Source organism: Struthio camelus, chromosome 1, assembly GCF_040807025.1.
Source record: "Struthio camelus isolate bStrCam1 chromosome 1, bStrCam1.hap1, whole genome shotgun sequence".
Taxonomy (NCBI): Eukaryota; Metazoa; Chordata; class Aves; order Struthioniformes; family Struthionidae; genus Struthio; species Struthio camelus.
This window is the reverse complement of record NC_090942.1, coordinates 41,042,186-41,061,378: the sequence shown is the minus strand read 5'-3', so window position 1 is coordinate 41,061,378 and position 19,193 is coordinate 41,042,186. Positions and strand designations below refer to the sequence as shown.

General features: G+C 37.5%; 1 protein-coding gene across 7 annotated transcripts in view; it reads right to left on the bottom strand.

Moving 5' to 3' along the window:
- The window catches only part of CNOT2 (CCR4-NOT transcription complex subunit 2), a 94,987-nt gene that overhangs the window by 53,488 nt on the left and 22,306 nt on the right, over nucleotides 1-19,193 (bottom strand). For 3 of the 7 annotated variants that reach the window (XM_068935539.1, XM_068935513.1, XM_068935547.1), the window contains one exon: nucleotides 9,157-9,229. The exons of the other annotated variants lie outside the window; for them this stretch is intronic. The gene's annotated coding sequence lies outside the window, so the exon portion shown is untranslated. The remainder of the gene's footprint in view (nucleotides 1-9,156; nucleotides 9,230-19,193) is intronic. 7 annotated transcript variants of the gene reach the window in all.

Below are 19,193 nucleotides of genomic sequence, written 5' to 3'. Positions count from 1 at the left end.
GTCCCTGTACAGGCCTAAGTCTGATCTCCTGAAGTCCAGGGTTGTGATCCTGCTTTCTCCTTTTTACCCCTCCTTGCATGATCCTGAACCTTATCATCCTGTGGTCGCTGCAGCCAAGGCTACTCCTGACTGTCACATCTCCAACCAGTTCTTCCTTGTTTTTAAGTACAAGGTCTAGCAGAGTGCTTTTTACTGGCTCCTCAATCACCTGAGTTAGGAAGTTGTCATCGATGCACTCTAGAAACCTCCTGGATTGCTTGTGCCCAGCCGCATTGCCCCTCTAGCAGACAGCAGGGTGGTTAAAGATCCCCATGAGGACCAGTGCCTGCAAACATGAAGCTTCTTCCCACTGTCTGAAGAAGGCCTCATCTACTTCCTAATCAGGTAATCCATAGCAGATACTTACTACACCAGCATCTATGCTGGTCTGCCCACTAATCCTGACTTATAAGCTCTCAGCTAACCCTGACCCATCCCCAGACAGAACTCCATGCGTTCCCTCTGCTCTCTCACACAAAGGGCAATGCCCTCTCCTTGCCGTCATGGCCTGTCCATCATAAGGAGCCTGTATCCAGTAGCATGAGCTACCTCACCACATCTCTGAGATCCCAGTGAGATTGTAGCCCTGTAACTACACAGATACTTATAATTTCTCCCGTTTGTTCCCCTGCTGTGTTCCCATTAGTATACAGGCACATCAGAGAGGTGCCCTGGCATGCTATCTTCCTAGATAGGGCATGAGAGCTTTCCTCATAATGTGGTCCTATAGGCACTTCCTTATTTACTTGCATATGCTTGGTGTGATTCCACCTCAGCCCCATTTTGTTGATTGAGAGGTCCCTTCTGCTTACATTACACCAGACTCTTTGCTTGCCAACCCCAGCCACTCCTACTTAACTAGACCGTTGGTCATTCTCTCTCACCTCCATCATTCCTAGTTTAGGTGAGGGTGAAGAAAGAGAAAATAACATTCCCAAAGGGTCTACAGAAGCTTTATCCATTCACAGGACACAAAATTGAAGAATGCCAGCAGATGTACTGGCAGAGCAGGAGAGGGTAGCATGGAGAAAATAAGGTTAAAATCAATTGAGCCTCACACTCACGGGAAGAAGTATGCCGATAATGTGCTAAGAGACTTTTGAGCAGAGCAAAAACAATGTTGATATGTTTGTCAGTAAGCAAGAAAGACCAGCTGCACATCTGTACCACTGGAAGAACATTCTTTCTCTTAAATCTTGATGCATCTTTTATGTCATATCTAAGCCAAACTAGTATCATTTTCATCTGCTAAGTATTTTCCAGCTTTCTCTGTAAAATCATTACCTTACATACAGTTCAACATTTCTTAACAATTCCTACATACACTATTCATTTGAAGCCAAAAACGCACACAGATAGGCTTTCTAAATCTGTACTTTTGTAATATATTAAGCCTCATTTAATGAAATACGTTATAGTAGCTATCATTAGGTATTCTATACCTGTTCACTGGACACTATTTTTTGCTAGATCATACGCTATTTAAAACTTTCTCCTATAACCTATAAATCAGGCAAGGAGATAAAGATCTGAGAGGAAAAAACAAACTCTGAAGTAATTGAAAATTGGTTCATGTTCTCAAGATCTAGACGTTTCCATCACATCAAATCTCTTCTGTCGTGGAATAAATTTTAAGGAATAAGACTTCTTTAACTTTTTACTTGCTCTCAGTTGAGAATATTGGCCAACAGTCCAGACCGCTTCACCTGTGCTTTAGAGAAAAGAATGGTAACGTTACATCTCTCAGATCAGAACATTTCCAAGTTGACTCTAAATAGGCAACTCTTTTCAGGAAGACTACAGTTATCTTTTGTGTAACAACTGATTCCCATTAACTTTTTGGGACAGATGAAATGCCTGCCTACTCCGTCCTCCATATAGGCAAAACTTGAAGACTTGATTCATCTGAAACATTTTATTTGAAATGAGTCCTTGTTTCTTAAGTATTTCCTGCAGTTAAACACTGTATACACTGTATAGGCAGATGAGGATCAGGATTAGCGGGTAGCAACAGTAACTTTTTTCTTTCATTAGTCAAATGGAGTTCACTGACATTAAGTAAACCAGTAGTGAGCCCATTTTCCACCGTAGTTTCTGCTAGAAAAAAAACTTGTAGATTGTTTAGGATTTGTTTTATTTAGGAATCAGGAGATAGGCTGAGGACAACTGAAAGACAATACACCTCATTTTTTAAAATGATATGCCTAACAGTATGTTCACACACACACAATCTTTAATGCAAGCTGCAGGTCAGGTATTTGAAAGCATCCTCAAGAAAGAGCTAATTCCATTGTTTGCATTTTATGCTGAAAACGTCAAGGCCTTTTAGAAATACATTTGGGCTTCTTTTTTTCTAGAAGTATTTTAAAAATAGAAATGGCTAAGAATATTCTGGCCAAAGAACTCATTCTGTGCATGCAGCATGTCAAACACCCTGTCTTACCTTAAACATTCTCTGTGTTTTGAATTTTCCGGTTTTATTTTAATGTATTAAATTGCTGAAGAGAGAAATATTTATGAGCTGCCACAACTTCCTGGCAGCATACTTGCCTCTCAGTGACTCTCCTCCTCCAGGCATTGCAATCATACTAAAGGTACATTCTGCAAATGCAGAAGTTTCCCAAGAGCACAGGCAGGTCAAAGTTAAATTCATATACGGCTTTTTAGCATGTCCCCCCCCCCAAATATATTTAAGAGTCTGTGACTCTTCTAGGCAAAGCCATAAATGCAACATTAACCAAAGGACAGGAATTTTTAAAAACTTTTTTTAAATGAAAGCACTAGAATGCTTTAAGCAGCATGTTTCTTAAAATAAGTCAGGGCCTGTTTTTTTGTAACATTCTAATTGCAAAGCCAGGCTGCATTGCGATTACAACTGCACAGGGTTCAGCTATAAAATAAAGGATGACAAAATAGCGCTTTGATATTTCATGTCCTATCTAAAGAACAAGGACAAAACCCAGTCTTAGAAGAAAGAAAAAGAATTACTAAATTTCTTTTAAAGATAATGGAAAAGTAGCAGCTGTGTTTAACAACTTAAATCGCTAAACTACAATTTTGCACCCTCTTTTTAATTGATTTTAGTAAAGAATTTTCAGAATTACATACTATTCAATGCTGGAGGAGAAGTCACAAACTCACTGAGATCCTTAACATGCTATCACAAATACAACCACCAAGTAAAATACAGAAAGTAGTAAATGCAAATGAAGCATTTCCACTGCACTAATCTTCTACAAATTTAAATCAAATCTCTTCAATCATCCTGTTCTCCCTTAAGGATGTCAAAATGAATTCGACTAGCTATGCGCTCCACCATTTAAACACGAGGCTTTCAGTCAGACTCCCATATTTTAAAGTGTTGGCCTCAAAGTGTACTATAAACTTTGTTCTAATATCAAACACTGAAATAATGTCATATTTCACTCTAAAGCCATTCTCCCTTGATGCGACAGACTTTATGCCACTATATTTTAAAACAGAGCTACCACAAATTGGCAGTCTAAGCTCAGACTGCAAGTGTTGCCTAGACCTGGCCCAGGTCCCAGACGTGGAATGGTCCCCTACATCCCATACGTTCCTCACAGTTTCTCAGAAAATGCTGTTGCACGTATTTAGATTTCCAAGACAAGATGGCAATGTTTAGTACCTCAAGAGCCTGGCAAAATCAACAATAGTGCATCATTTCCCGCGATGTACTGCTCTCATTGAAATATGTATTTTTATTTAAGAGGTGGCTACTCAATCTTCATCTCAGAAGTTGGAAACATTGCAGCCTCTTGAGACAGACAGACAGACCGACCAATATGCATAGTCTTGCTCACAATGAAAGTTTTGTATTTGGTGAAGTGTTTGCAAAAGCAAGACCCCAACTTCAGTACTACTTTTTCTATAGCTGATCTCACGAAATTCAAAAACTATTCCTGATCAGTAGTGCTATTACGCTTTCATCTACACTTGTAACAGTAAAGCATTCAAATCAATTTAAGTCTCATACCATTTTTTCAGTATTGCAGATGGAGAAAACGTTTAAAATCACTACAACCACAATCTGATGCCAAATTCTTTCAAATCTTCTTATGGGCAGCCAAGCCCTGGAAAAAGTTCTTGCTTCTTAAACGATACAATCGTCTTTTTCTTCATCCAAAAGAAAAAATTAAAGTTAAACTTGATTTTAAAAACAGACATGATTCCAGCCTTAAATCTTGTTCAGGAAAGCTAATTCTGGGTTGATGAAGAATGATTTCTTGGTCACATTTTCAAAATTCAGAACAAATTTCAGAGAACTGAATTCTGTGTTTACTTTGTCTGTATCTTAAGTATTAGAAAGTTTTAACATTTGCACTCAAAATTCAAATTAATCCACATACACGGAATGCATATTATATATCAAAAGCCTTCTGTTTACAATGAACAGCAGAAAAGATGACTACATTGCTGGACCATCTAAGTACTATACAGAAAAAAAAATTAGAGTCATAAACAAAATAATTACATACATTCATATCCCCCTAAATGATCAAGTGAATTCTGCTATAACAGAAAACATGTATCTCAGAAATTGGATTTTCCTTGAAGGAAGAATACATTATAAGCTACTACTTCTGAAGTACTCATTTTAATTTTGTTGAGTAACTGTAAAGAAAAGTCTAGATGATTCATTTACTGAACTGAATACTGGACAAAAGCTCTGAAAGTAAAACAACAACAACAAAAACACATATGATAGCGATGGTTGGTAGAATTCAGTTTACTGAAGACACAAAGTGTCATTTTCATTTGAGAATTTATGATATTTCTAAAATTAGCTTGTAAGCAACAGCAAGTCAGTTACAGGAGGGAAAAATACAAACACATAACCGTGATCTACTAGAGGCTACAGTTACAAGAAGTGATGGTAAGCAAGTTTTTCAGATTTGGAAGCAAGAGAGAAGCCTTCTAAGCCTGCACAGGGCAATTCTTACATTAAGGTGCTGCATAGGAAGAATGTCCACCTCCCCCCCCACCACCCAAGTTCACTACAGCTTGAATCATCACTAGCTTAGCTGAGCAGCATTTTCACAAAGCATAAGGTGTCACAGCAGCAAAGGCTATTGTCACAGTCCTGCTCTTGGCTGACTAGTTACATTTCCAGAGACTCTGCTCCCTGAGGTGGCTTCACTACATGGTCACAGAACACCACACCACAGGGGAACAGGTAGGACAATGCAATAGCAGCAACCCCAACAGATATTATCCTTAACTGCCAAGAAAATGTAAGTGGGAATATGAAGGCACTAAGAAATAAGGAAGAGAGGAAAGCACCCTGTCGTTCAAATTCACGCTACTGGAAGGATATATTGTTGTACGGCAGACAACAATATCAAATAAATATAATATGGCACTCATAAAATGCAGTGGTAGATTAAACTAAGGTGGCAGATACGGCTACCATCTTAAGCTTTCATCATGTTCCTTCCCCTAGGGGCTGCCACCCAGTTGTGGCTGAACAGAGTAAGAGTAGCAACTTAGATGCCCCATTTTCTCCCAGCAGACCACTTCAAGGTGTAACCACTTCAACCATCCCATTTTTCACTTCACAGTGCATGAACTGCCAACCAGCCCATACTCTTTTCCTTTACCTTCTGAATCATCTTTTTTAATATGTGAAAGAACAGCAACAACAACAAAAGAATCCATAAGAGCCAAAAGAGCCCATAGATCTTAAAAAGACCCAAATCACTGCTACCGCCATGCTTCTCAATAAAGTGTTAACCTTCAGTCTAAAATTTCAGTTGGAAAAATTTAAATTATTGAACAATGCCAGTTAATCTATACATCTAGTACTAAAATAAACGTGCTATGAGAAAATAACACTGAAGGACCAGAATCTGTTAGCAAGCCATGAAGAATATATATAGAAAAAAGATACATGAGTTAAAGTTTCTTTTAAAAGATAAATTTGCTCAGCTTTGGATAAATGCTTAGATAGCTGGTTTAAGCAAGCACAGCCCTAGATGAACAGACAAAACTGAAGAACTGAAAGTTATCTTAAAAGACAGAAACTTTAAAAGAATTTTAAGTTTCTTCTTTTCAGGTTATTTCAGAATAAATTCTGCAAAAGATTTTTAATATATTATGACCCAGCGAACTTAGAAAGTATTCTCTGCATCCTCAAAGTATTCATTTTTCCTGGACTCACTGTGAAGTCCATACTCCACTTAACTGACAAAGATTGAAATGAAATTGTTATGGCTTTCTGCTTTCTAGGTAAAGAGTACTTCCTTGGGCTCTTATTTTCCTCCCTTTATTATTGTTTTCCAGTTTAATAGCTTGCTTTCTTACTATAATTCTGAAGAATTTCAGAGGAAAATTATTTCAAATCTCAGTTATTTATAGTGATAAAAAAATTGCTGGGGGGAGGGGGGAATTAGGAGAAAGCCTGTAATTCCTTTGGAAGCTCAGTGACTTCTAGCGTTTATCATCCGATCTTTTGCTCTGGACTGATACTTGCTCATTTCTTCTCATCAAGAAAAGAGCACATGTGCTGTTCTCTGCAAGGATTCTCCCATCCCTCTCTGTAAAGGGCATTAACTTTTTTAATTAGTCTTGCCTTTTATATGAAAGCTGAATTTTACACTTTGTCTTTTTCCGTATGTGCTCATATGGACTGAAAGATCCTCTAAATGGGAGTCTCTGAAATACGTCTACCTCATTTTTGAGCAAAGAAGCACATTTATTCTCGAGGATTTAATGCAAACAAAAGAACATTTTCATGAAGGCACCCCTATGGTCTAAGGTCTGTTGTAAAATACCTACTTTAAAGGGAAACAAAACATACGTTAGGTATAATTTTCTATTAGAGGATTCTCTAGAATTTCTTGATATGAAAAGTGTTAGACTGAAAGATAAGGGCGCACAACCAAAGCAGGCTTCTTCTACAAGATAAAGCCATTTTAACACTTCAGAGGGAACAGAGCTGAAGACTGCTGTCAATAAATGAATGACCTCACAAATCTATGAATCCAGTATTTCAAAACAGGTCAGTCTGGTACTGCTTCACAAAGTATCAGATCTAGTCCAAATTCAAATAAGCCAGGCTGAGCAGCCACTCCTGAATCACGTGACTAGGAGCACACAAGCTATGCCAGTCCTTAACCCCCATGCCCTGCTGTCTGTATCTGTTTTAAGTTTTTCCAGCTTACAAGAAGTGATTCTATTACCAAGTTAGAATAAATTCATTCTTAAACAAGAATAGTCACCTGCCTTCCTTGTCACAGCAACTAAGTCAGCGTGGCTCTCGTCTTCCTGCTATCAAGGATATCTGGAACTGCAGCTTCTCAAACTTCTGTTAACGTTATGTCTACTCTGTTGCTGTGCTCTAAGTGCTGGCTCACAAAACAAAGCCTTCACCAGTATATGAAACTGTAATATGCAACAGGCTGTTCAGACCACAGCTTCTTCCAGCCACTGCAGGGGAGACTGAAGAGAAGCACGCTATAAAACAAAAACCACTCTCAGTAACTGTCTGTGAAAAGGCACACTCTCTAATGGGGAGGTACACTACCTATCCAGTTTTGCTCTAGGAAAGTCAAAACAACACGGAGACCACCTTGGGAAGCAAAAGCAAACTTTGACAAATTATTCTGAGGAACAAGAAATCAACTGGTGCCAACCATAACCTTTTTCCAATCAATTAGAAATTCTGGTTCAAGAGCTAGGAGTACATAGGAGGAAAGTCCACAGTCACATCTAAATACTAAATCATAACTGGGCATAACAAACAACATGAGACAAATTAAGGGAAAAACACTTAAAAAATGACTTCTAGGACTAACCAAAGTACCTTATTAAATTCAAACACATATGTGCCAAAATGTAAAACAGAGCAGTCACTAAAAGCAAGCTATTCTTGAGGTTTGCTGACTCTTATGCTCGTCTTATTTTAATGAGCCTTAAACATGTCATGACATGTTACTGGGAACATGCCCAGACTGTTTTAACATGCTGTTTGGCAAACACAAAGTTAACTCATATGTTTTTAACTTCTAGCGCCTTCCTACCACATTCAGAAGTTTTTTCAATAAACTGAAGGCTCCAATTAGTTTACCAACTATGATTCTCTCCTAACAGCAATTTTAGCTAAGTTTACTTTTAAAATGGCTTAAAAGTCACCCTTTCTCCTTCTCTACTTTCTGCCACACTGGCTGCACAATGTGGCACCACGGATTGTGAAACTTGCAATAAAAACTAAAAGCCACTGACTGTTTACGTTAGTGATTTTGAGGCAGTACAAAAAGATCCTAAAACTACACTTTCCCACTGCAAAGATGATTTTATTGAATTAAATGCAATGCTATCTAGGAAACAGTCTATTAAAATATATTTCCGATTAAACAACAAAAAGTTGTTTTAAGGGATTATTTTGCCCTTACCATTTGAGCTGAAGGAACACAAGAGATTCCAAAGAACATTTATTTGCAAAATAGGCTATATTAATATAGAAAGTTTTAGTCCAGGATCTATTTTTTTAGGTGGGTAAATAAAATCCAAGTGTTAGCCATATGCCAAAACGCCGAACCCATCCATCCGCCCTGTATGACACCACCGATGCAAAGTTACAGTCATGGAACCTTGACCGATTTTTACTATGATTAGAGAATATGGCAAAAGAAAGGAGTTTATTGAAGCATAACTATTATTGTACTACATTTAGATGCATTAAATTAGTAAAATATTGATAGTTAGCAAATTAAAGATGTCCAAACTTCAATTTAAATTCGGGAAGGTATGTCCCAAATTGGTAAAAGTATCAGAAAGATTTTATTGATATGTCTTGAAAAAATATTTCCAACATTTTTAAAATTAAATTATTAAAAGTTATTATTTCAGTTTCTCTCTGGCATACACATGTGCACACATCATTCCACTTCTTTTTTTTTTTAAACTAAGTAAAGTCTCATTATAAAAGTGGGAAACATGAGGTGTTTAAGAAAAGTGGCTTTGAAGTATATTCATCTTTGAATCCACTGCCTAAATATTTTAAAGCATAAAATCTTATGTTTTGATTACTACGCCATTACCTTAGAATAAGGTTCTCCTCAAAGAACCTTAAGTGCACTGAAAACAGCTACCTACCTATACACTGTACTTTTGCCCATTAATTTTTTGTCTCTGCTGAGGTAAGCAAATTTTGACTGACGAACACTTCCTGTAAATGAAGTAGATTAATAAAATATTAGTAAAAACACATTGTTACTTGCTAAAATTATTCTCATTGTTCCATGAACTAAAAAAACACCCACTTCAAAACATTTATGCATTGAATAAAAATATAAAAATGTTAAAAATGAAGTTTCTGAACAGCTTTAAAGCAAAAAGCAAATGCAGTAAGTAAAAAGCTATAATCACACACATACTAAAGCAAGAGTCAGTAACTGTCAAAACTTCACTTCTGTAGCAGTATTTTGGAGACCTAAAAATGAAACAGTAGTAAGCCTTTTTTCGAAATAAAGGAAGGAGTTCACAGCATGAACTATATAACTACAGATCTCTAATGTATCTAGAGATACTTTGTCAAATGGACAGGATTAGAGTAGAGGTGCCCTCAACCTGTAAAGATAAGTTACTGTAAAAATAATCCAGAATTAGTCTCATAAGAAAATTATGCAAGACATCTAAATGTCCCCAAAGTGCCCCCAAAGAGAGGGGGCAAGACAAATGCCCCCCCCCCCCCCCAAAATATTTTGAGCTGTAAGTATATACTGCTCTCTGCTAACCCCAATAAAACCTGTATATTGGTCTGCTCTTTCTATTAGACACTCTAAATGGAACTTTGCCTCCTTGCAAGATATATAGAAATTATTCTCAAATCACCTTTGTCACAGCATGGAAACAAGTAGAAATTCATGCCTCAATCGTTTTCAGAGCTGACTGGAAAAGTAAAAAAAGAAAATGGAAGCACAGAATTCATGCTTCCAAATCCAAAGAGAAGGAAGGAAAGAAAAACAGTTCTTGAAAGTAATTTTGATTCTCTGAAGGAACCATGGGAGGGAAAAAAAAAGCTAAGAAAGCAGAGCATTTGATCTTTGTGGATCATCAAAACTGGTATGTTATGGCTTCAACTGGTGCAAGAACCAAACAACTACATAGGAGAAGAGCACATCACTCAAGTCTTAAGAACAGAGGACACTGTGCTATTGAAAGAACCAGGTTTTGCAAAAATGTAACTTTAGCACTACATGCACCAAAAAGCCAAAGGGCACATTCAAACTGCTAAGAGTGTTGCCCAAAAGACACACAGCATAACCAGTTGTGGCCAGTGCAGCTACATGATGAAACTTGATCTAGTATTTCGCACTGTCCCTTCTCAAAATACTTCTGTTAGATGGTTCATCGCAAAATAGCTGCAAAGTTTCTAAGTAGACTTTTTAAATAATCCATATAGAATCATTTTGTAAAACATTTTCTTCAGATTTAAGCAATTCAAAATATCTCTGAAGCACCGATACACTAGGGGCCTATCAAAGGGGCCACCACTGCACAAGGACTCGAGTGCCTGAAAAAAGAAGTTTCACACCAAGTTTCTCAGACCCACTGCAGTTACCCCTGCAGTTCCTGAATTACTCAGGTGTGGACCCAGCATCAGGGCTGCACCATGCAAGCAAAAGCACGGTTTGCTGGTGATGAGGGTACGAGAGGAAGCAAATCAGGATAGGCTGCTGTATCAGGTACGTCTGTGTTACCCTGGTGCACACCGAGTCAAGTCACGTCCTGCCAAGAAGCGGCAGGACACCAGCCAGGCTGTGATCTCCTCCTTTCACTTCTAAAGGCTGTAAAGTCATTATACACCACCAAAGTCAACAGAAAGTTTCAGATTCCTCTGGTTACATAAAAGATATCTGGCCTCCCTATTTGTCAAGCACCTAAGCTAGATGATCAGGAGACACCATTCCTTCTGTGGCATTTGCAGCAAGCAGGAAAACAGACTCATTTGAGTAGGACTTGGCACAGGTGGAACATGGATGTGTCTGATAGCCGATTCTTCACCAGGCAGAATAGAAAAGGTGCAGAATACTGCAGAAAGCCACATACAATTCTTACTTTTGAGAGGGAGGTGGGAGGTAAGTAAGAATTACTTTTGCTACAACAATATGAAGTGTAATGCTAAAGGTACAAATTACTGTGGAAAACCCACGTGTTTATTTTTTAATTTAAGAATTACTTTTGCTACAACAATCTGAAGAGTATTATAAAAGCCTTACAGATACAATGATCCTTTCCATCTGACAAGGGTATGAATCCTTAGAGCCCTGATACTGTAAGACACAAAACTTCCAGGCAGGCTCCCTTCTAGATAGGGTCTAAACTGAGACTATATCACCCATGTTTAGTAATGCAGGTTTCTTTACTCATCTTAAAAGGCTGTTGTTTTCGTTCCAATATCTGTACACTTAACAATACTAAAGTACTTGTTTTAACACTGTAACCATTCAGACAGTCCTGAATTTCCTTTATCTAGTTAAATTCAGCATTGCTAGATGTGGAATGGATCTTACATCCAGTAAAACATATTGGTGGGAGCGTGCACCATATTTGACATGCAAATATAATAAAATCATAATAGAAGTTAGGGAGGGAGGTTTATATTCCTTCCCCTAATAGTTACTATAAATTTAGTCATAGCATAAACAACTGTCTTTAGGGTATAATCAGTTAACTGAGTATCATAATTTTAACACAGAACTAGATTTCCCCTTTCCCTTGCAAGAAGGGAAAGCACTTAAGTTGCAAAGCCTCTCTTGGCAATGCCAGAAAAGTAGCCCAGTTTCACCTCCTCCCTCTCATTTCCCAACAACGTGAGCCAACTACACCAAAGAAGCTTTGTGTTCAGTTCCAGGGGAAGAAAGATGCCTCATGCCATTATAATGCAATATACTGATTAAACTGATTAAAACCACTATAATTATACCTCATTAAAGTGTTTTTTTTCCATGTTTTATTGAAAATGAGCATTTCTGTGGCCCAAACTGTGCATCAAGCTATATTCTTCTTTCTTAAATTAGATGCCAATTTCTTGATTTAAGAATTACAAAGGAAATGGCAAATTCTGCCTATCAAAGACATACCTCATACTCAAGAGAAGTTAGTGGTTATTACCATCTCCTGGATATGACAACAGTTCCTGGCTCCTGTTGAGCTTTGACTTCTGCAGAAGGTGGGAGCCAGTGATCTCTGGATAAACAATTACCAGCTCACAGACGCAGGACAGACTTTACACGACTTCTATAAGCAATCTACTCCAGCGTCTGACTGTAGTTACTACAAATTCCCTCCACTTTCTAAAAATCCTTGCTACAAACATCCACAATAATCCTATCCATTCCCAGAGGGCAAAGGATAGCTTTTCCTTTCCTTTTCCTTTAACATTCTTGAGGTTCAACTCCCTTCTTGGTAGTATACTCCTTCCTAGAGGAGAACAGCGCAAGTTCTTTCCGACTTTGCTTCTGGATTATGTTTTCTGGACCCATGTTTCTCTTCGGTCTTTTTAACGGCCCATATATTTCTTTAATTACAGTATACCACATGAGATTCTAACATTTTTGAATGCAGCAGTAGTATTTCATCATGACTTGCATACAGTCCCTCCTATTCACACATCCTGGTACAATGTCTGCTTCCCTCTCTCTCAACAACAACGTACCGATCTGAATGGCTTACACTGCACAAGCACTAGATTGCTCCCTGCTAATTAACCAGTATTCCTCATTATATACTTGTGCTGATAGCCTTTTCTGTATTTGTCTTTTTAGGCAAAATAAGTACATTTACTGCCCATTCTATCATCCAATAATTTAGGAAAATATTGACAAGCACTAGACTCAAGAAAATGAATGGAGAAACCTTTACCAAGATGCACCCTTACCGTTTCACAGCAAACTACTCACAGTACAGTTTTCCAGATAACTTAGAGCAGCTTCAGTGTAGGCCACATCTCCTCAGTTTAGTTATACATCTCGTGCAAGAGTGTGTCAAAAGCCCTTCTTAAGATACACAATATCTACTCTTTCTTCCGTATTCAGATCTGCTCCATCACAGGAGGACACTGAATTGCTTTAACGCAGCCTTGCTTTTGTATTAATCTCCTTCAGTTTAAGCTTCAAGAGCAATACCCAAGTGAAGTCTGATCTACACCCTAAGTTCTGTTTTTATAAAGCCTAAACAAAATTATTTTCTCTCCATTCTAACAATTGTAGTGCCTGCAACAGAACGTAGCATCATGCAACTTGAAAGAAACTGAGAAAAAGCTTTCTGCTTAAAAAGGTTAAAAAAAAAAAAGTCAAAGACCATATACCCTAAAAGTATATTTTAAAAGGAAGTTGGACAAAGAGAAGTAAGAGTCACAACAAAACAAAAAGAAAAGAGAAATTGGGTATTGAGAAAGTGTTCGAATTTTCTGACTCTGTCATATTTACCATCAGCTTGTCCTCAATACTTTTTTTCTTGATTTTCAGAAATACTGTATACTAACCATATTGATGTAGTCACATTTCAACGTTGCAGATAGTACAAACAACTGCTTTCATATATTTTTACTAGGCTTGGTGTATACGTTAAATGTCAGCAAAATTGGAAAAATACTACGTCAAACTTTCCAAATTTTAACATGGACTAATAAATATCTACAACAAAGATGCTGAGTCCCTAGGTTACATATAGTGAGGACAATAGGAAGTATTTCATTATTGGGAAAGTTTCATTATCTAATTTACAAATTCCAGCAAAAAATGTCAAAACAGTGCCTATATTGAAAATTTTTTTAGAAAAATGTGTGTACATATATATATACACACACACACACATATATACCATTTTGTATAATATTTCTTCTCCAGCAAGATCAGATAATCCAAACTAGTCTACTTCTATTTGTGATACTTCAGTGCACTTTTAATATTTTCATTTTGAATACTGCAGAAGGATGCTTGTACTTTTCCCTGTAGAAGAGCCACTTTGAAAGATATTTTCTCCGCAGTCTCCTAGTCATTACTCTGGACTGATATACAGTGTGAATATTTTCAGCTTCGCTTTGCTGTTGTTATAGTTGAAAATAAAATTCATTTCAGCATCTTCCTTCAAATTCAGGTTACTCCTATATCGCTTGAACTTTAAATATCTGCAGAATCTTCAGTTCATCAGTGATCTTAATCCCAACCATTTAATGTCATTTTAAGGACTTCACTGTTTACACATAAATATCTTTCCATTTATGTTTATGCTAAACAATAAATAAGAAAAGGTTTCTCTAGGTACTGAGGTCCTTTTCCATTTCCACCAAACCAAGTAAATCTGCACTGCAAGCTCTTTGGCAGTAACGCGTAACATCCATAGACAGACAGTTGCATGAAGAACCTTGCTTTTTCAAAAGCAACTCTTAAGCTTGCTTTGTAGTCATTCAAGAGAAGTATCATGTGAGGAATCACCCTCTGGACTATTCTCTATCCAGTGACCATGAAGGGAGCCTACACAGCTAGGCAAAACCAGATTCCGAATTTGCTAGCAATTAAATATAAACAAGATAGCTTCATGCACTGCATCTAGCTGAGCATACTTGCAATGTGTTATGATCTTACAGATTAGAACAAAATCGGTAATCCTAAAGTTGTTGTATCATAATTTTAATGGCTTATGGTAAAGAGACTATCATTCTACGCGTCACCAAGAAATGCAACTACCAATTAAAATTCATTTAAACCACATATAAGAGACTAAAACAAAGCGCGTCATTTACTGTATTTACCTACAGCACGTTTACTTATGCTTTAACATATTCTTTCAGTTGTACCTTATGCTAGTCTAGAACAGCTCTAAATTGCCATTAGTAAATCAGGATAAAACTCGAACAGACACCAACAATCTGCACTTAAAACAAAGAAATGGGATTTAGAAACTGCTCAAAGGTGCAGAAGTTTGGCAGGAGCACAAAACAACTACACCAAAGGTAGTTAGCAGAAAAACAAACATTAAACACAAAAGAACCATTATCTTGCATTATCTTTTCCCATAGGCACTACCACTATAATCTTTAGTGGGTGAGGGCTATCAAAGCTCAACTGTCACTACTTTGCAGACAAGTTCTCCTTCATGACCTGGGTGTCATACTCGACACATACAGAAGCACAGAAATATCAAAAAGGCAGCACCTAACACTTCCAACTATGCAGTGAGGTAAAACAAAGTAGGGAAGAAATACAGATGTTTGTTCTATTAGCAGTTCCCCCTTTATTTTTTTCAGGAACTAAACCAGAAAGATGACTGCTCTTTCCATCTAAAATACAGTAGCGTTTTCCATTCATAAAAATTCACCGCATAAGTATTACAAAGAAAAATACACAGGAACGTTTAAATTAATAGCTTTAAAATATTAATGGCGAGATTATCCTTATATTATTCACATTTCTCCTCATTTTTTCTGCCCAGGTCACCAGATACACACCAAAAAAAAAAAAAAAAAAAAAAAAAGAACGAGTTCAAGGAAGCTGCAAAGTGCCTTACAACTGAATTCCTGTTCACTTGTATCAAGTAGATGACAGAACAATCCTAGCAGAGGAAAGATTTTGATTTGGCCAAGGTTGAGAGATGAAGGGGAAAACATAAAAATATATAAACACATAAATATATATATACATGCCTATCTTTATAAAAAAGGCTTCCCTGTAGACCACAGATTTCAAAAGTTCTTCTAATTGGTGGAACTTACAGGACTATTATTGAAACAACTCTATAATACAAGGTTCCTATAACAGAGTTCCTGATCCTACCTTTTTTCCCCCTCCCACCAAAAGACAATGAAAAGAGTAACAGATGGGAATTCAAGGTCATCAAATTCTAAGCAGGTGTACAGTTTCTGGCTAACAATGTTCACATTCAATATCATTTTTAAATTTGTTGCTTTTAAATTTCTTCATTAGCTTGTATGATTTGATCATTCCTTTTTATCTTTCATTTCTAATTCTTCCTCATATGGTATTTCTAACAAGGTAACTTTGAAAATCATGTCTCTCATTGCTCTGCACCAACCGCTATCTTCCTCGGTATCTGGGATAAGTATATTCATTGCAGACTTCATCGGTAAGAGTGAATTTCCTATGGGAAGACTACTGACTATCAACAGAGATGACTAAAAACAACACAGCATTAAATTTAGTTAGATTTTAGACACATCTTCTAAATAGATAAAAAACAGAGTGAGTAAATATCACTGCAAAAACGTGCATCTAATTGTTGTATTCCAAACATACTGCTTTGATCCACTTTGATCAGATGTTACATAAAGTCTTCCTACTATGACCAACTACAAGAATGAATACTCGTGGCCTCTTTGGACAACATTTTGACAAGAAAACAATCTTCCTATAGTAGACTGGGAAAAGCATGTGAAATTTTCTCTCTTTATTGCTTTGTAAACACAAAGATCATGTTTTATAGTTCTGCACAATAATCTTTGAAAAAATACCACAATTTCTTATTCAGTATTGCTTAGGCTCATCTGCAAGAGAATGAACCATTTAAGTCACAGTAACTTTCCTGTCTTTAGTAGCCAAAAGATGAAGGGCTAAAATTAAGAGAATTGACTTTTCAAGTGTTTTTCTCTGAATGCACAAAAGGTTGGCAAAGCCCCATCTCTAGATAACCATCTCTGAAACACTCCAAATTTCCCACTCAGACTGAAAACATGAAGTCACTCAGACTTTTACTAAGGTATTCAGAACACCTAGAAAATGAACTAATGACAAACCCAAACCCCTACATGTTAATTTATGCGGTCGTCCTGATAAAGAGGAGATGATTTCACCATGTTTTGTCCTTTGACATTGCTGTACTGCTGCGACACACACCATCACTATCGCCCAAAGACGGTGACCTGCAATACACTTCACATTACTCAGAGTTCCAGGAAGCTGATGTATTATTTCTGCTTCCCTAGGATGAAAGCAATTCTAAACTACAAGGCCTTATCCATCCCATCCTATATTAAATTAAGATTAATTCAAAGTGGGAGTTATAGTTAGAAGGAGTAACCGATTATGAAGACAATTCTAAGGGACATCACATTTAAAGAACATCCTACTCTAGTGGTAGGAAAAGCATCTAGGGAACCCAGACCTAATGGTCTGAATCCACCTAGACAGAAAAGCCTTCACAGGTGCTGAGTCCAGAATCACCCCAATCAGCTGCATCAAATGGATAGAGTTTAGACAAAATTTCTAGGCACTTGGCTTGAAGTTCTGTTTTCCAGTGAGATGAAGAGAAGTTTCAAGTCAATAATACAGTTTCTCGAGTCTCTTAAGAGAGACCATTATCTCATTATATGAAGAGAAAGGAGACCCACCACCACACCGTGGTGCCATAAAAATGCCAGTCAGCAAGATCTTTTACTGTTAGTAGATGTGCATCACTATGAAACAGATACTTTCTCTGTGGTGCGTGCTTATGATTTCCATGTGGGTATCCTGAAGGGAAGAGATGCACGAATCACTGAATGGCCAAGATAACAGCCAGAATCACTATCCTGAAGGGAAAAGATGAACACTTAAGCCTAACGTGAGTCTGTATTTCTCCTCTTTTTTAATATTAAAAGAACAGGCTATAAAATCTTTTCCCTCTTCAGGGCAATGAAACTTCCTCTGTTCTATAGTCTATAGTCATTCTGATTCTGGGAAAGGACAAGATAATGAATTGTAGGACAGTAACATGACTAAAACTTCTGGCTAATATATCAAGGATAAGAGGAACAGATCCGAAAAAAAAAAAGAAAGTTATAAAAAGCTTGTCATATAGAGAAAGGAAACTGTAGGCAGGGAGGACAAAGCAAGGTAACATGAACCTGCTGAAGCACCTACAGTGATACCAACAGAGGGAAAATAGTCAGGTCATAGATACTAGAGGTAATGCTTGCAAAGTCTTCAACACCAGCACTATTCTTCTGGGAGTCGGAACAGAGAATAAGGACAAGCTGAAGTCTTCAAGTAATATGAAAGCCACATTAAAAAACAATTTTTTTTTTTTAGTAAAGAGGCAAAATACAAGATGCTCAGTAGTTTCACTGTCAACTAGAATCCTTGACAGGATGAAAGATCAACTAAACCCGCACTACACAGTACAGGTTTGTCAAAAGGTAAATCCATCTATGACACCTACAAGCATTTTGCTGAAATGCCCATGTATTCTTGTATATCCTGGGTTTTGTTTTTTTAAAGCATGGCTATCCCTGAACTCCAACCGTTAAACTTTCTCTGTTTGTGGCAAGACAACCAGACATGAAGGCAGTACCAAAAACACCCTCTTAGGAACGTGGAACTTCTGATCTTTCTTTTCGCCAGCAGATGAAGCAGAGGTCTGCAGCAAAGCAAAGCTGTCTTCATGAAGGCCACACGATCAGGCAAAGAATATTCTAGCTACTGCAGAACATCAAGGAGGGCATGGGATGGCTCCCTTCTCCTCTCTGCTTGGAATAAACAGGATATTACAACTCCTGAAAAGAACTTCTGAAAAGAACAGGCATTGTCACATAGCTGGGGTGGAGCTCTCTCTGAAGAAAAAGATGGCAGAAGACCTATAGTGTGAAGAGAAACTGTTTTACTCCCAGATGATCTGGGGAAGACAGAGACCCACTAACGTACTGTATGAATCTGCAGCCTGCAGCACAAGCCCAGACAGGCCAACTGAACAGCACATGAGATGGATGCCTATTAAAGAAAAGGGTAAACAGAAGTTTCTGCATTTAGCCATCATCTTTTGGCCCTATACCACATACAACTTGAAGAAACCATCAAATCCACTGCCAGAAACACCAACGATAAGTAGGGTGAGGAGATTTGAAGGCCAAAAACAGTGTGAAAAACTGTATACTTCAGTTCAGGGAAAATCAAAAATAGTAAAACGCTCTCAGCAAACTGGACGGCACCAAAATGTTTCACCTAAACCCTAATCACAAAGAACAGATCTTTCTTGCCAGGGTCTCTGGTCTCAAGTAGCTGTGGGCATACAAGGTTCTCTGTGCGAACATACATGTGAGGCACATCTCAAAGATAGAAGAATCATTACATCTATGAGCAACCTGCAAAAAAGTTTGTTTTTTTTTTTTTAGTATCACTAGAGCAGTATTACATTCT